The 16,708-nt window shown below is 44.0% G+C and overlaps 1 protein-coding gene across 7 annotated transcripts in view; it reads right to left on the bottom strand.

Moving 5' to 3' along the window:
* Gpbp1 (GC-rich promoter binding protein 1) overlaps positions 1–14,263 on the bottom strand; it is a 58,703-nt gene extending 44,440 nt beyond the window's left edge. For 2 of the 7 annotated variants that reach the window (XM_070041211.1, XM_070041212.1), the window contains exons 1-2: positions 13,895–14,057; positions 11,641–12,582 (exon numbers count right to left, since the gene is read on the bottom strand). The gene's annotated coding sequence lies outside the window, so the exon portion shown is untranslated. Of the gene's footprint in view, positions 1–11,625; positions 12,583–13,085; positions 13,318–13,894 lie in introns of those variants that run through there. The other 5 variants (XM_070041207.1, XM_070041205.1, XM_070041209.1 and 2 more) reach the window with 5 other exon arrangements.
* Between the last annotated feature and the right edge of the window lie 2,445 nt (positions 14,264–16,708).

Below are 16,708 nucleotides of genomic sequence, written 5' to 3'. Positions count from 1 at the left end.
TATCAGATGATTGTTTCAAAAAGTAAAAGCTGATTACCACTTGCACTACAGACAATCTCGGACTTTTCTGCTCGGGACTGGCTTCAAATCTCAGCCTCCTGAAAAGCTACCATCCCACCAGCACCTTAAGCCATTTTTTGTCTGTTTATTATTTGGGGGGGAGGGGAGGAAGGAGTTGCAACAGAATCTCACCATGCAGCTTCAGACTCGACTCAAATTCACACACACACCCCCACTGCCTCTAGAATGCTAAAATTCTAAGCATATACTAGCACACCAGCCTTTTAATAAGCAGAGTAATCAAATCAATGTAGACTTGTGTGGATGTTACACTAACCAAGCTTTAAAGAAAATTGCAACTTTGAATGTTCTTATCACAAAGAACTGGTAAGTATCTGAGATAATAGGTATGTTAATTGCCCTGATGTGATCATTACACTATAATGTACATGTATTAAATGTCACTTGATATTCCACAAATGTCAAAAAGGAAAAATAACTTCTACAACTATAATGACTATAATAAATGATGGTTTTATGTCTGAAAAAAATTGACCAAGATCTAAACATAAAAGCTGAAATAAAATTCTTGGAAGCAAACACAAAGATGAAAAATATATGGCCCTGGATATATCAAGAGATTTTTAGATATTTACACCAAAATCAGGAACGGGGGGGGGGGGGGGGTAATGAACTGTATTTTGTGAACAATAAAAACTTCTGTGCAAAGAACATCATTAAGGGCAGGGCTGAGAATGTGGCTTAGTGGTAAAATGCTTGCATGCATGCATCCCTGAGTTCAATTCCTCAGTACCAAATAAACAGAAAAAGCTGGAAGTGGTGCTGTGACTCAAGTGGTAGAGTGCTGGCCTTGAGCAAAAAGAAGCTCAGGGACAGTGTCCAGGCCCTGAGTTCAAGCCCCAGGCCTGGCAACAACAACAACAAAAACATTATCAGCCGGGCTGGGCACTGGTGGCTCAGTCCTAGTAATACTTGCCTAGCATGTGTGAAGCATTGGGTTTATTTTCCAAAAAGGAGTGAGGGATACACACAAGAGATGAAAACAACAGAAAGAATAGAAGACACATGCGTATCGTATTTAATAAGGTCTGGCATAAAAAACGTATTAAAAACTTTTTACACCATCGTTAAAAGACAATCCCATTTAAAAATAAGCAAAAGATCTCACTAGATATTTCTCTTATATTTACAAGTAACCAGTAGGCACATAAAATACACTCAGTATCATTAGTCATTAGAAAAATGCAAATCAAAACCACATCCAATTAACCACCAGAAAACCAGAAGTGGCACTGTGGCTCAAGGTGATAGTGCTAGCCTTGAGGTCAAAAGAGCTCAGGAACAGCACCCAGACCCTGAGTTCAACCCCAAGACAGACAAAGAAAAAAACCAAACAAACAAAACCCAGAACATTGTGTAGTTGATATGAAAATTAAATGATGCAACCACTGTAGACAGTCTGGCAATTCTTCAGAAAGCTTAAGACAGAATTATCCTATGAGCCTGGCACCAGTAATCCCATAATCTTAATCATACCTGTAATCCTAGCTATTCAGGAGGCTAAGATCTGAGGATCATAGTTCAAAGCCAGCCGAGGCAGGAATGTCTGTGAGACTCTTACCTCCACTCCAATTAACCACCAGAAAACCGAAGTGGCGCTGTGGCTAAAGTGGTAGAGTGCTAGCCTTGAGCTGAAGAGCTCAAGGACAGCACCCAGGCCCAGAGTTCAATCCCATGACAGACAAAAAAAAAAGTTAGATGGAGGAAGAAGGAATACAAAGATGATTTCCAGGTGTTTTAGCTTGATAAGGTGGACCATCAAACACTTCAGAGGCCAGATGCTGGTGGCTCCCACCTGTAATCCTAGCTATTCAGGATGCTGGTGGCTCAAACCTGTAATCCTAGCTATTCAGGAGGCTGAGATCTGAGGATCTAAGTTCAAAGCCAGCCTGGGCAGGAAAGACCATGAGACTCTTATCTTCAATTAAACACCAGAAAAACAGAAGTGGTGCTGTGCCTCAAGTGGTAGAGTGCTCTCCTTGAACTGAAGAACTCAGGGACAGTATCCAGGCCTAGAGTTCAAGCCCCACAACTGACAAAATAAATAAATAAATAAAAATAAATAAAACACTTGAGAAGTATGAGGCTGGAAAAAGAAGTTTTGCACATTACATATTCAAACTTCAAATATAAGATTTAAGTAAAGATACCTTTTAAAGCAGTGCTGCCATATCTGACTATACAAAGATTTAAGAATGTATTACGTTAACAACTCTGTGTCATAAAATGAAATCTAAATATATCTGGCTTCTGCTCAATTATGTCCTGCCTTCATTTCACATTTACCTATGTTCCCTAATTTACCTCTTAGCTGATCACTTGGTCATCAACTATTACCATCTATTAGCCAGCTATAAAACTATTAATATTTATATTATGCTACAATTTCATGGCATTTTGCTTTCAAATTTTGCCTCATTCTAATGATAACCTTGTAAGGAACTATTTGATAAAGCAAAAATTAGGTCATAAGGCAGTCACTGGTGGCTGACACCTGTTAATCCAAGCCACTCAAAAGGCTGAAACCTAAGAATCATCATTTGAAGCCATTGCAGACAGGAAAGTCTATGAGACTCCTATCTCTAATTAACCACCAAAAATTCAGAAGTAGAGCTGTGGCTCAAATGGTAGACCACTAGCCTTGAGCAAACAAGCTCAGGGAAAGTGCCAAGCCCCTTACAAGTCCCAGGACAGACAGACACAGACACAGACACAGACACAGACACACAGAAAAAAAATATTTAATTTTGGAACGAGTTTCTTAAACCCTTACACTGGAGAAAGCATTTTCCAAATGGCGATTGCCAGGAGCTAGGCAGAAGGGAAAATGGGGATGACTATAGTCTAAACTTGGGAGAATGAAAAAATTCCTAGTAATGAGTAGTAGTGATGACTACACAGTAATTAAATTATTTCATGCTACTAATCTATATGCTAGGGCTGGGAAGGTGGCTCAGTGGTAGAGTGCTTGCCTTGCATTCATGAGGCCCTGGGTTCGATTCCACAGCACACATAAGCAGGAAAAGCCGGAAGTGGCGCTGTGGCTCAAGTGGTAGAGCAGTAGCCCTCAGCTGAAGAGCTGAGGGACAGAGCCCAGGCCCAGAGTTCAGGTCCCATGACCAGCAAAAAAATAAATAAATAAAAATAAACTATATGCTTTAAATGGCATATCTCTATAATAACCCTAAACATTAATGGACAATTCTCCAATCAAAAGAACAGAAGACTGAATCAAAAAACAAGATCCATGCAATGACTGCATTCTGTTTTGGGTTATTTTTGAACTGACTGACGCTTCTACCAATTATGACATGTCTTTTAATATACTGAACAATAAAAGATATTAATCTCTGATGTTAGATAAAATAATTCAGATACAGACACTTGCACAAAATAACATACCTTTAAATATACAGAACCATCAAAAATGTCATAAAGGCCATCAAACTTATATTAGTAAACAGCCCTATTGCAAAAAGAAAGAAGCACAGTCCCAAGGTGGAGGGGGGGGAGGCAAAATGAAAGCAAAAAGCAAGGCTAAGGAAATAGCTCAGCAGTAAGACATTTGCCTAGCTTATTCTAAGCCCTAGGTACCCTATATTGGATCTCTAGTACTACTACAAAAAAAAAAAAAAAAAAAAAAACTTACCTCCAAATCTCATAGAGCAGCTATCAGCTACAAAGGTGAAAGTTTCTAACATCTACTCCCCAAAAAGCACACCAGAATCTATATACAAAAGCCTATGTACAGGAGCTGGGAATCTTTAGTAGAGTGATTGCCTAGCATGCATGAAGCCTGGTTCAGCACTAAACAAAAGGAAAAAGCTGGAAATGGCACTGTGGCTCAACTGGTAGAGTACTAACCTTGAGCAAAAAGAAGTTCAGGGTAGTACCTAGGCCATGAGTTCAAGCCCCAAACCTGCCCCCCCCCAAAAAAAAACCTATGTACAAAGGACGAACAAGTGCAGCAATGGACACTATACTGAATTAACACTATACTGAAAATTAACTATACAACTTGTGGGTAGGGATAAAAGGAAAAACTAGGAGAGAGGGAGGGAAGGGGTGACATTGTCCAAAATGAAAGGTACTAATTACCTGACTCATGTAATTGCAGTAGCCCCTCTGAACATAACCTTTACAATTTAAAAAAAAAAATTTTTAAGCCTATGTAATAGCTCACCTGTGGCCTAAAAACTAGCTAATCATGAGGACAACCACTTGTTGTGAAGGACCATCTCCTACATGGTTTTTAAAATATGTTCACAAATTCACTGATACAAGGTTTGGCCTAAAACCCTTTGTTCTGATTTCAAGCTAAATTGAATGGCTTGCAGCTAGCTGACAGAATTTGACAAAAGGGACTTCTGAAACTAGATTATAAAAGGTATTGTAACCATTTCTCTCTCCTCAAATCACCTGCCATAGAAACTTCAACTGTCACCCTCTAATTCCCAAAGTTTCAAATAATTACAGCCTTAGCCAACATCTGGGATGAAATTTTATGAAAGACTGAAGGGAAGAACACCAGCAAAGCTACTCCTGATTGCCAATCCACAGACAATAAGTAACATAAAAATTTCTGGAGTTTGTAATGTTGGGGAATTAAGCCTTGCACATGCTAGACTGAGCGACAATCTCCAACTCTTTTCAGTTTATTATTATACTGTTTTTCATGAAGGCCCTTTTAAAAAATAACATTCAGCTGGGCGCCAGTGGCTCAAGCCTGTAATCCTAGGTACTCAGGATGAGATCTGAGATTTGAGGTTCAAAGCCAGCCAGGAAAGGAAAGTCCTTGAGACTCAGCTCCAATTAACCACCAGAAAACCACTTGGCACCGTGGCTCAAGTGGTAGAGCGCTCACCTTGAGCTGAAGAGCACAGGGACAGTGCCCAGGCCCAAAGTTCAAGACCCACAACCGACCCAAAAAAAAAAAATACACCAATATACATAAAAGTGCCATAAAACTATGAATTCTCAGGTATCAGTCTCCCATTTCCCATCCATATATCCAAAAGAATTCATGTTAAGAACTTCTGACACAAACCAGATGCTGCTGCCCTGGCTCACACCTGTAATCCTAGTTTATTCAGGTGGCTGAGATCTGAGGATCTGAGTTCCAAGCCAGCCCTGGCACTAAAGTGCATGAGATTCTTACCTCTAACCAACAACCAAAAAGGCACAAGTAGTAGAACCCTCGCCTTGAGGGGGGAAAAACTGCTCAGGGACAGCGCCCAGGCCTGGACTTCAAGCACAAGGACTAGCACTAAAGAAAAAAGAACCAGCCAGGTACTGGTGACTCACACCTGTAATCCTAGCTATTCAGGAGGCTGAGATCTGCGGATCACGGTTCAAAGCCAGCCCGGACAGGAAAGTTCGTGAGACTCTTATCTCCAATAAACCACCAGAAAACCAGAAGTGGTGCTGTGGCTAAAGTGGTAGAGTGCTAGCCTTGAGCGGAAGAGCTGAGGGACAGTGCCCAGGCCCAGAGTTCAAGCCCCATGACCAGCAAAAAAAAAAAAAAAAATATATATATATATATATATATATATACATATACACACACACACACACACATATATATATATCAAGTATAATGTTCAAATAGAATTAGTAAAGTAATATCCGTAAGAAAGCAGAGGCAAAGAGAAGAGGTGACACTGTACAAAAAGAAATGCACTTTTTACCTGACTTACGTTAACTGCAACCCCTCTCCAATCATCTTTACACTAACAAAAAAAAGTTTTTTAAGTCAGAGGCAGTATGGTATTTGTGATGATCCCCACCAGAAAAAAAAAAAAAAATCAAGGTGTATGAGTTACTATTCACTGGCAGAAAAGTTCCTTCTATTGTCTAGCCTTAGTCCCTCCTGCTACAGGAAACTTACTCTCTCTCCTGAGCCTCTTTCCCTTAGAAAAGAAAGTTATCCATGGGAACAAAAATGTGAAATCAGAAAACAGAACAAAATTATTGATAAAGGACAAAACCTCTTGGTAAAGAAAAACACCAGTCTAATGCTGACCAGCAGTCAGTCTCAGCCCCTTTCCATCTTTGCTAAAATTTCTTCCTCTCCCAAACTTCACAGGCTGACAGCTTTGCAGTTTACCACAAACTTTGCTGACGGCCACTGACAACTTTGAGGCTTATCATCAGCTGTACTGAGCTGCTGAACTAGCCAGGAGCTTACAATAAAAATCTTTTCTGTATAGAAAATTTCAGTGCACCCCCAAGCATGGGAATGAGTTTCCGATGTTTTGAGATTTAAAATAGACTACCCCTACCCAAGGTTATGTTTTGGCTTCTGTAATCCAATGATGTTTTGACTTTTTGTATTGATAGTATCAGTCATGCTAAGTTAAGATTGTTTTGCCCATGCTCTTGTGACTCAAGGATATGTTATGCTTCTGTAACCTTGCTTGCTTGCTTCCACCTACATGAAACCCCTTCCTATAAAAATCCCCCATGAAAATCAAAAGGTGCTGTTCTCTGAAGCTCTGAGAGCTGGAGACAGATGCCATGTGGCTAATAAAAGGCTTCCAGCCAGACTGAGTGCTGATGACTCCTTTTGCTGATCGTGGGTTCAAGTCACCGGCCCTGGAACTTGGGATACTTCAGTATTGTGGTTCAGAGTAAACTGTGGTACTGTTCAATAGACAGCACTTGCCTATTATGGTGAGTGAAGATCATTCCCGGTATCACTATAACTCATAGACACCCACAAAAGCAAAGGGTGTGGAGAACAGAGATGGACAACTGTATATTTAAAGTGCTTTAGAGATTCAGTCAAGATTCCAATTCTAAGTAACTTTCTCCCAGTCTCAGCCTCCCCAAAATCCTAATTTACTTACCTATGTAAGGTATTAGTATTAATAACAATTTTAATATTGGCATTAATATTTAATAGTAATACTATTAGTATTGATAGCATTGTGAGATATAGCATTATTTGTAGAAGTTACCGATGAAATGTTACGTACAATATTATAATACATAGTATTATTAAGAATTCAATGGGGGGCTGGGAAGGTGGCTCAGTGGTAGAGCACTTGCCTTGCATGCCTGAGGCCCTGGGTTCGATTCCTCAGCACCACATAAGCAAAAAAGAAAAAAGCCAGAAGTGGCGCTGTGGCTCAAGTGGTAGAGCGCTAGCCTTGAGCTGAAGAGCTGAGGGACAGCGCCCAGGCCCAGAGTTCAGGCCCCACGACTGGACCAAAAAAAAAAAAAAAAAAGAATTCAATGGGGGCTGGGAAGGTGGCTCAGTGGTAGAGTGCTTGCCTCACATGTATGAGGCCCTGGGTTCAATTCCTCAGCACCACATAAACAGAAAAAGATGGAAGTGGTGTTGTAGCTCAAGTGGTAGAGCACTAGTCTTGAGCTGAAGAGCTGAGGGACAGCACCCAGGCCCAAAGTTCAAGCTCCACGACAAACCAAAAAAAGAAAAAAAAAATTTAAGATATTCCATGTAAAACAGATGCTAGTGGTTCACACCTATAACCCTAGCTATGCAGGAAGCTAAGATTTAAGGATCAAGGCTAAAAGCCAGCCCAGGAAGACAATTGCACAAAATCGACAAAGAAATTTATCCACAATTAGCAAGCAAAAGATGGAAGTGGAGGTGTGGCTTGAGTGGTATAGAACCAGAGTTGAGTGAAGAAGTTAATTCAGGGGCTGGGAAGGTGGCTCAGTGGTAGAGCGCTTGCCTTGCATACATGAGGCCCTGGGTTCGATTCCTCAGCAGAAAAAAAAAAGGCCGGAAGTGGTGCTGTGGCTCAAGTGGTAGAGCGTTAGCCTTGAGCTGAAGAGCTGAGGGACACTGCCCAGGCCCAGAGTTCAGGCCCCACGAATGAACCCAAAAAAAAAAAAAAAAAGAAGTTAATTCAGAATTTGAGGCCATGACTAAGTACCAGCACACAGGCACATGTGTACATACACACATGAGAAGCCATGTAAAATACACAGCAAAACATATGACAGTACCATCATCCATAAATGTCAGCCATAATTATTACTTATAGACCTAGAGTTTGGACAAGCGGGAAAAATCAACAGGGAGAAATTGGGGAAGGGAAACAGTCCTACAATGGTTCTAATTATAAAAGTAATAATGTATACTTTAATAGCCAGAAAGTATAAAATATTGAAAATATCAAAACATTCAGGTAAAGTAAATCTGTCCTAGAACTATTGCTGTAAGCGAAGTTCACAAAGTTAAAACTAGTAAAGAAGTATTAAAAATTGTGGTTAATGCAGTGATTTATTCAACTATTTGCAAAAACATCCCCAATAGGGTGTTACATGCTTCTTCTCTATGAATAAAGGTCAGGCAGGCCAGGCACCAGTGGCTCACACCTGTAATTCTAGCTACTCCGGAGATTGAGATCCGAGGATTGCAGTTCAAAGCCAGCTTTGGGCAGGAAAGTCTCTGAGACTCTTATTTTCAATTAACTACCAGAGAACCAACCAGAAGTGGCACTGTGGTTCAAGTGATAGAGCACTTGCCTTGAACTGAAAAGAGCTCAGGGACAGAACCCAGGCCAAGTTCAAACCCAAAGACCAACAAAAAAAAAAGGTCATGTAATTCCAGACCAACTTCTTATTCACATTAAAGAATAGACAAGTAACTTGAAGTCAATAAATCAATAAACTGAAATGCATAAAATACAGGTTCTCCCAAGTGCAGGAGAATAGAATGTTCTCACCAATTTGTATGCACTACAAGTGAAATCTGGTAGTATAATGCTATCCATCCCAGCACTGAGGCATGAAGATGGGAGTGAGGCCAGCCTGGGTTTTATGGTTGAGTTGCAGGATAGGCAAGCCTAGCTGCTTAAGGGGAGCCTGTCTCATAAATTAATTAAAAACAGAAATACGACAGTGCATGCATGAAGCCCTGGGTTCGATTCCTCAGCACCACATAAAACAGAAAAAAACGGAAGTGGTGCTGTGTCTCAAGCAGTAGAGTGATGGCCTTGAGCAAAACCCAGGCCTGAGTTCAAGCCACAGGACTGGCAAAAAAAAAAATACTACAAATTGATCTAACTATGAAAATATACACAACCTTAGCTTGTTATGCCAGAGGAGTTGTTAAACTCCCTAATCTCAATTTTAGAGCAGAAAATGTCTAAATATGAGTATATGAATACCTAGATCCTTTTAATACTTGTTTTGCTCTAAGAAAATAAACAGAATTCAACAGGTGAGTAAAAAAAAAAGCTCTGTCTAGAAATAAATGAACAACTAATAAGGCACCTTGGAAAAAGTTTTCAAAAATTACAACATATCTCAAAAAGATAATTAGATGATGGGCTGGGTATGTGGCTTAGTGGTAGAGTGCTTGCCTAGTATGCATGAAGCCCTGAGTTCAATTCCTCAGCACATAAACAGAAAAAGCCAGATGTGGCGCTGTGGCTCAAGTGGTAGGGTGCTAGCCTTGAGCAAAAGAAGCTCAGGGACAGTGCCCACACCCTGAGTTCAAGCCCCAGGACTAGTAAAAAAAAAAAAAAGAAAAAAAAGAAAATTAGATGGAATAAAATCTAAACTCAGCTGGTGCATTCACCAATGTACTGTTTAAAATATTAGTGAATTCTTTAAAAATAACATTCCTCGGGCTGGGAATGTAGCTTTAGTGGTTAAGTGCTTGCCCTGCAAGCATGAAGCCCTGGGTTCGATTCCTCAGTACCACAGAAACAGAAAAAGCCAGAAGTGGCACTGTGGATAATATGGTAGAGTGCTAGCCTTGAGCAAAAGAAGCTCAGGAGCCTAGGCTCCTCTGAGTTCAAGCCCCAAAACTGGACAAAAACAAAAACAAAACAAAAAAACCACTCTGAATGCCTGCACTTCACTAAAATTAAATATAAGTAGCTAATAGCAACTAAAATCATTCAAACCTGAAAATATACAAGTATCATTACAAGTTTCTCATTTGTCAAACAGATTTCTATTACAGAAGTTCTTAAAAAGGCACACATTGAATGGCGCTGTGACTCAAGTGGTAAGGCACTATCCATGAGCTGAAGAGCTGAGATACAGTGCCCAGAGTTCAAGCCCCACAACCAACATAAAAAAAAAAAATTGCACACATTGCTTATAAACTTGTCAGTATAACATTACTAATAGAAAAAAAGGTTATTTTTGTCAGTTGGGGGACTTGAACTCAGGGCCTGGGTGCTGTCCCTGAGCTTTTCTGCTCAAGGCTAGTACTCTACTTGAGCCACAGTGCCACTTCCGGTTTCTGGTGGTTAATTGGAGATAAAGAGTCTCACAGACTTTCCTGCCCGGCATAGCTCTGAACCGTAATCCTCAGATCTCAGCCTCATTACAGGCATGAGCCTGACTGGAAAAAAAAAGTTTTTAATTCAGTTTACTCAGTTCCTATTTATTGCTTGGCAATGAGTTTTCTTTTTGAAGTTAAAAACTTAATTTGAATGCAAAACCACTTCAACAAATTGTTTCAAAAACTTAATTTGTATGTTAGAATAGGCTGTAACTTAAACTAAGCTTTTAAAAAAAAAATGTATCAGGTTAAAAATCAAATACCTTATTATAACACGGTTTTTTGGTGGTTGTTTTTTTTGGTCAGTTGTGGGGCCTGAACTCTGGGCCTGGGCACTATCCCTCAGCCCTTCAGCTCAAGGCTAGCACCCTACCACTTGAGCCACAGCGCCACTTCCAGCTTTTTCTGTTTATGTGGTTCTGAGGAATCAAACCCAGGATCTCCGTGCATGCAAGGTAAGCACTCTACCACTGAGCAATCTTCCTAGCTCCTTATAACACATTTTAAAGAACTACAAATCCAAACCTGAGTGCTCTATGGGCAATGCAGTCTACACATACATTTAAAAGGCAAACTGCAACCAACATGCATACATTTAAAATGGAAGTGAACCTGGGAGCAAGGAAAAGGCTGATATTGTCCAAGAAGAAATTTACTCTTTACCTGACTTATGTAACCATAACCCTTCTGTCCGTCACCTTTATTATCACAAAAAGTTTTTAAAGTAAAAAACAAAAAAGCAAAATAGCTAACCATCATATCAATCTATAAAGCCTTCAGTAAATACCGACAAGATGGACTGAGCTTTTTTTTTTCTTTAAAAGTAAAAAACTTGTAGCCAGGTGCCAGTGGCTCAGGCCTGTTATCCTAGCTACTCAGGATGCTGAGACATTCAAAGCCACAAGGGCAGGAAAGTCCCCAATAAACAATCAGAAAACCAGAAGTGGCACTGTGGCTCAAGTGGTTGAGTGCTAGCCTTGAACTGATGAGCTGAAAAACAGTGCCCAGGCCCAGAGTTCAAGCCCCATGACCAACAAAAAATAAATTTAAAAAACTTGTAACTTAGAACTGTTACAAATTTGAAATATTCTTAAGCCTTAAAATTATTTTTTCTGCATTTCAGTTTACTCAAACTATGGTTAATGATTATTTTCACACTTTCCAGGAAACTGAAGCCAAGCAATATTATTGCAAGAAACTGAAAGGTTTCCAAGAATAATAGGTTAAATTTGATTCTCGTTAGTTTACAAATGAAGATTTGATTTGCTCACCATAACAGTACTTACAAATTCCAACAGGACTGCACAGGAAGGTGTTGTTTTCTCTATTATCTTTATGTTTTCCAGTTTGTTTTTTGATTTTGTATCCTCTGAAATATCCAAGTTCTTTGAAGATACTTAACCTATGACTATTTGACATAGAGTTTTTCAAGTCAGCTACCCATACTTCTGTTTTAAAGTTTTCATATGGCTATCTCCAGAATTAGCCAAGTTCCTTGGGTTTAAGAACAAAGTCTTCTTTATTATTCCATGTACTTGTCACTGTTGTACTTATCCACTCCAGATGAAAATATCCAACTTATAAGCCAAGGAGTACAAATAAAAAAGAAAATTTCACATCTGAGGAATATTTCTCAACACCAGCATATACAAATAGCTATCTCAACACTACCATGCTGGTGCAAAACTGTAACATCTTAAATTTCCACGTAAATAAAAGATAGAAAGAAAAAAACTCTGTATTCTTTCAATGTCTTCATTTAGAAAAGTTGTCCCATTGTGACATGAAAAGGGCTAAGGTCAAAAATTCCTAAAACTTTCAATAAAGGTAAAAATAAACTGCCATGAAATTTCAGCAATAAACAGTAATTTGAAAATGCTGAATCTACTCAGTATACACATCAAACATCTTACAGTCTGGGCTGAAGAACAGTTAAGGGGGAAGGGGGGGTGGGAGGGGAGACAAAAAAATACCACCAGCTGAAAAACTTTAACCAGTTATATAATCCATGTGAACCAAAATAATGAAGAAATGACTGGGTCTCTTTAGCTTGTTGAATTTGTTCACTACTATCAATTCACTTCAGAGATGGTTCTTGCCAATTTTTATTAAACTTCTGGGGCAAAATTATCCAAAAACATTGTAATTCCAAAATGGCCACTTGAAATATCCGGGGCCTTTTACACAAAACCTAGAAGATGATCTTCTTATCTGAATAATTCAATCACCTGTGAAAGTTACAGAAAACAGAACAAAACAAAACTTGGATTACACAGAGTTTTGATTTTGAGCTAAAATATCAACCCCCCCTCCGCCCCCACCTTGGAAGGTCAACCTCTGGAAATTCTCTTCTGAATATGCAAGCCTACAGGAGCCTTAAAAAGGGTTTGTTTATGTCCTAACAAGCACTCAATCACAAGTCTACTAAATGAAAGAGACTTCGGAGTGAAGGGGTGGAAAACAGCTGGGCGATGGTATCGCGCAGGACAAGCACTGCTTGGAACTGGGAACACGAGGTGGACCTGCCACAGGGAGAGTTGGAGGAGCAAAAGTGAACTTTCTTGAGTAAATTGCTAAAACTAAGAAGCTGGCACCCAATCCTTCGTAAAGATCGCCCCTAATTCGGTCCAACGTTCCGCAGGAAAACAAGCAGGACAGGTAGGTGTGCTGGGCACGGAGCACCCAACTTAGGGGAGAGAGAGAGAGAGAGAGAGAGAGAGAGAGAGAATACCAGAGAGACGCTCCGTCCGAATTCGGACTATCTAACAGGCCGGAGAGGTGGGGAGAGGCGCGGAGCGGAGCCAGGACGCTTCCGAGATTCACCGGAGGGCCAGACCTCCCCGCCCCCGGGGGCAGCGAGGGGACGGACCGGGAACAGGTTCCCATTTCCTCCAATTAAGAAAACAGGTTTCTCCAAAACGGAGGGTGTGGGAGGAACCGGGCCCGACTCGTAAACCACACGGGGAGAATGGCTGTCTCCCCGAAAGGAAGGAGCAAGTCTCCTCAGACACCCCCCCCCCGACCCCGGCCAGGGGGGACGAGGCGGTCCTCGCCGCGACCCGCGGCGGCACGGGCGGGGAGAGCGGGAGCGCCGGCCGCCGAGGAAGCAACCGAAGGCCCCAAGTCGGCCTCGACTCCCCTCAGCCCGGGCTGGGGGGGGGGGGGGGGGAGGGCGGCCCGGGCGGCGGGCGCGTGCGAGAGGCCTGCGAGAGGAAGCCCGAGCCTGGGAGGGCGCCCGGCCCGCTCCCGGCCTCCGCCAGACACCCCCCCCCCCACACGGCCGCCGGGGCGCAGCCGCCCGCGCCCGCCCCGCAACCGCCACCTCCGCCCCGCCGGGCCGAGTCCACACCGAGGGCGGCCTCCTCGCGCCGCCCGCCCCTCCGCTCCGAGCGCCCCGCACACCCCCCCCCCGCCGGCGGACAGCCTCGCACCTCGCGCCGCCAACGCCGCTCCCGACCCCTCAAGCCCCAACGCCGACACGGGCGCCCCCCCCCCCGCCCGCTCCCGGACTCCGGCGAGGAGCGCGGAGGCCGTCGTTACCTTCCGCCCCACCAGAGGTGCCCCTGGCCTGGGGGTGCCGTGGCGCGCGATCCCGGGAGGAGGTTTTCGGTACTTTGAATAATCCCCTTTTGCCGCTTTTCCCTCCCCCACAACCAGTCTCAGTCCCAAAATGGCGCCGACCCGATCCGCAATGTTCTGGGCCAAGTCTCGCGAGATCGTGGAAAGTGGTGAGGCGGGGAAGAAACTAGAGGGGTTGAGAAAAGGAGGGAAGGCGGGGCGAGGAGGCCGAGGAGGGAGAAAGGGTGTGGAAGAAACAGTGAGAACGAACCTACTGGGCGGGGCAGCAGGAGGAGCGCCTCCACCGGAGAACCTTCTGGCCCAAGCAACTGCTCACGCCCCGGTCAGAGAAGCTCCGCCTTCTACGTCGGCGGCGGGGGACGGGGAAAGGGGCGTGGCTACGTCTGGAGGCGGGGCTTCTAGGAGGCTCTGGAGGCAAGGACGCGCGGGGGGCGGTGGCTCCACGTGGTGACGTCAGGAGCAGCTGGAGTCGGGGATTACCCCCTGCTGCTGACGTGAAGCTAGTGAACAATCGGGAACGTTCGGTGGAAGGGGGAATTCCCCGCCGCTCTCAGAGGAGCCCCTCCTCCCGCCCCTCCCCTGCCGGATTCCACTCGGAGCCCGGGCTGGTGGGGGCCTCCGGGAGGGCGCCAGGGAGCGCGGCGCGGGCGGCCGTCGCGGGTGCGGCGCGTGCCGCTGCGTCCTCCCCGGCGCGGAGCTCTTGAACAGCCGCGGCGCGCGCCGCTCGCCGTCCGCAGCTCCGGGTCCGGGCGAATCGGAGACCCGCGCACGGCGCGTGTGCACAGCCCCGCGCGGGCGGAGCGCCGACCGGACTTGGGCCCGGCGCCATTGGGCGCCCGGGAGCCGTAAAGCCAGCAACGTGTGCAAATCGGGAACGTGTCAAGCCTCGGCCCCGGGGAGGACGGCCGGTGGGCGGCGGACGCGGACGCGCCGGGGCCCGAGCCCGGGCTCCCCGAGGCCGCCCGGCCTCGTTTCTTCCGCCCGGGGAGAATTACTCCCGCAACCCGAAGACTTTATTGTTGCCGTGGAAACTAAATAAGCGTGGCGGATTCCGTCTCTCTTCACCGGCATCGCTGGACACTCACTTTGAAACCTCAGGAGCCGGCATTCCCGGGAAGAGGAAAGCAATCGGTGTTTACCGGGGAGGACGGGAGGCGACGAGCGGAGAAACGGAAAAGAGCTGGCCCTCGGATTCCTCGGCAAACCCGATCCTCTTGCCCGACGCCTGCTGCGTGTGCAGTGCCGCGCAGTGCTCGGAAAGCCGGGCCGACGGCTCACGCGTGGACGTCAGTCCTGACGCGCGGGCGCCCGCTTTGGGGAATGAACAGATGCCCCGCCGGGCACAACGAGCAGTAAATGACACTTGGCTGGTGTTTCGTTTCGTTTCGTTTTTCAATCTCTGAGTTATTTTGCAGGAAGGGAAACTGGTCTTTAATGTGGAAGTTGGCCGCTCTATTCAGCAGAACCAGGAACAACGTCTATAACATGCATTCCTCCACATCACGTTGCACCCCATACAAGTAACATACTAGGAGAGAATGCATGCTATTTCTAAGCATGATGTCAACCCGGGACACACAGGAAAAAAGAGTCTGATCAAAACAACTTTGTGCATTTCCTATGACCAAAGCCATTATGAAACTGAAAAACTAATAATGAAATGGAGAAAAAATTGTAACATGTACAAGAAACTGGTTTTGGTTATACATGCTTGCATACTGTTCTCAGCATCTAATTTTGATATGTAATATGTATATAATTTTTTATTATTAAGGTGATGCACAGAGGGGTTACATAAGACAGGTAAACTACGTTTCTTTTTGTACAATGTCACCCCTTCCCTTGCTGTCTCCCAGTTTTGCCCTTCCATCCCACCCATAAGTTGTATAGTTCATTTTCCATGTAGTGATTATTGAGTACCATTGCTGCATTGGCTCACCCTGTGTCCCTCCATTTCTGTGCTCCGTCTTACCTTTCTAAAGACAGATAAGACAAAAAAAAAAAAATAACAACGGGAAAAAAACTCATTTCCATATCCTGAAATTTATTTTTCTAATTCTTGTAGAGTTCATATATAGAGGAGTGTAGTCGTATGAATCAGGTAATGAGTAATGAGTACATTTTTTTTTAACCATGACTCTCCTTCTGCTTCTCTCTCCTGGAGTTTATTTCAACATGTATTATATGATTAGAGGCACCCAGACCCATCAACTTTTAAAATGTGAAATGATGGGCTGGGAAGTTGGCTCAGTGGTAGAGTGCTTGCCTCCCATGCATGAGGCAATCCCATGCATGGATTCAATTCCTCAGCACTACATAAGCAGAAAAAAGCCAGAGGTGGTGCTGTGGCTCAAGTGGTAGGGCACTAGCCTTGAGCTGAAGACGGAGGGACAGCACCCAGGCCCAGAGTTCAGCCCCTATGACAGACCCCCCCCCAAAAAAAGTCAAATTATGTAACTGGATGCAGATGGCTCATGTCTGTAATCCTAGATACTCAGGAAACTCAGAGCTGAGGATCCCAGTTCAAAGCCAGCCAACGCAGGAAAGTCCATGGGACTCATCTCTAATTACCCACCAAAAATCTAGAAGTGAGTTGTGTCTCAAGTGGTAGAGTGCTAGCCTTGAGCTGAAGAACTCAGGGACAGTGCCCAGGCCCAGAGTTCAAGCTTCATGACCAAAACAACAACAAAAAAAACCACTATTAAGAACATACTTATGTTAGACACTAGTGGTTCACACTTGTAATTCCAGCTACTCAGGAGGCTGAGATCTGAG

The sequence above is a fragment of the Dipodomys merriami genome, unplaced genomic scaffold (assembly GCF_024711535.1).
Source record: "Dipodomys merriami isolate MVZ:Mamm:240054 unplaced genomic scaffold, mDipMer1.0.p SCAF_30, whole genome shotgun sequence".
In the NCBI taxonomy this organism is placed as follows: Eukaryota; Metazoa; Chordata; class Mammalia; order Rodentia; family Heteromyidae; genus Dipodomys; species Dipodomys merriami.
Note: the sequence above shows the minus strand (reverse complement) of the source record. Positions and strands in the feature narration are given on the sequence as shown.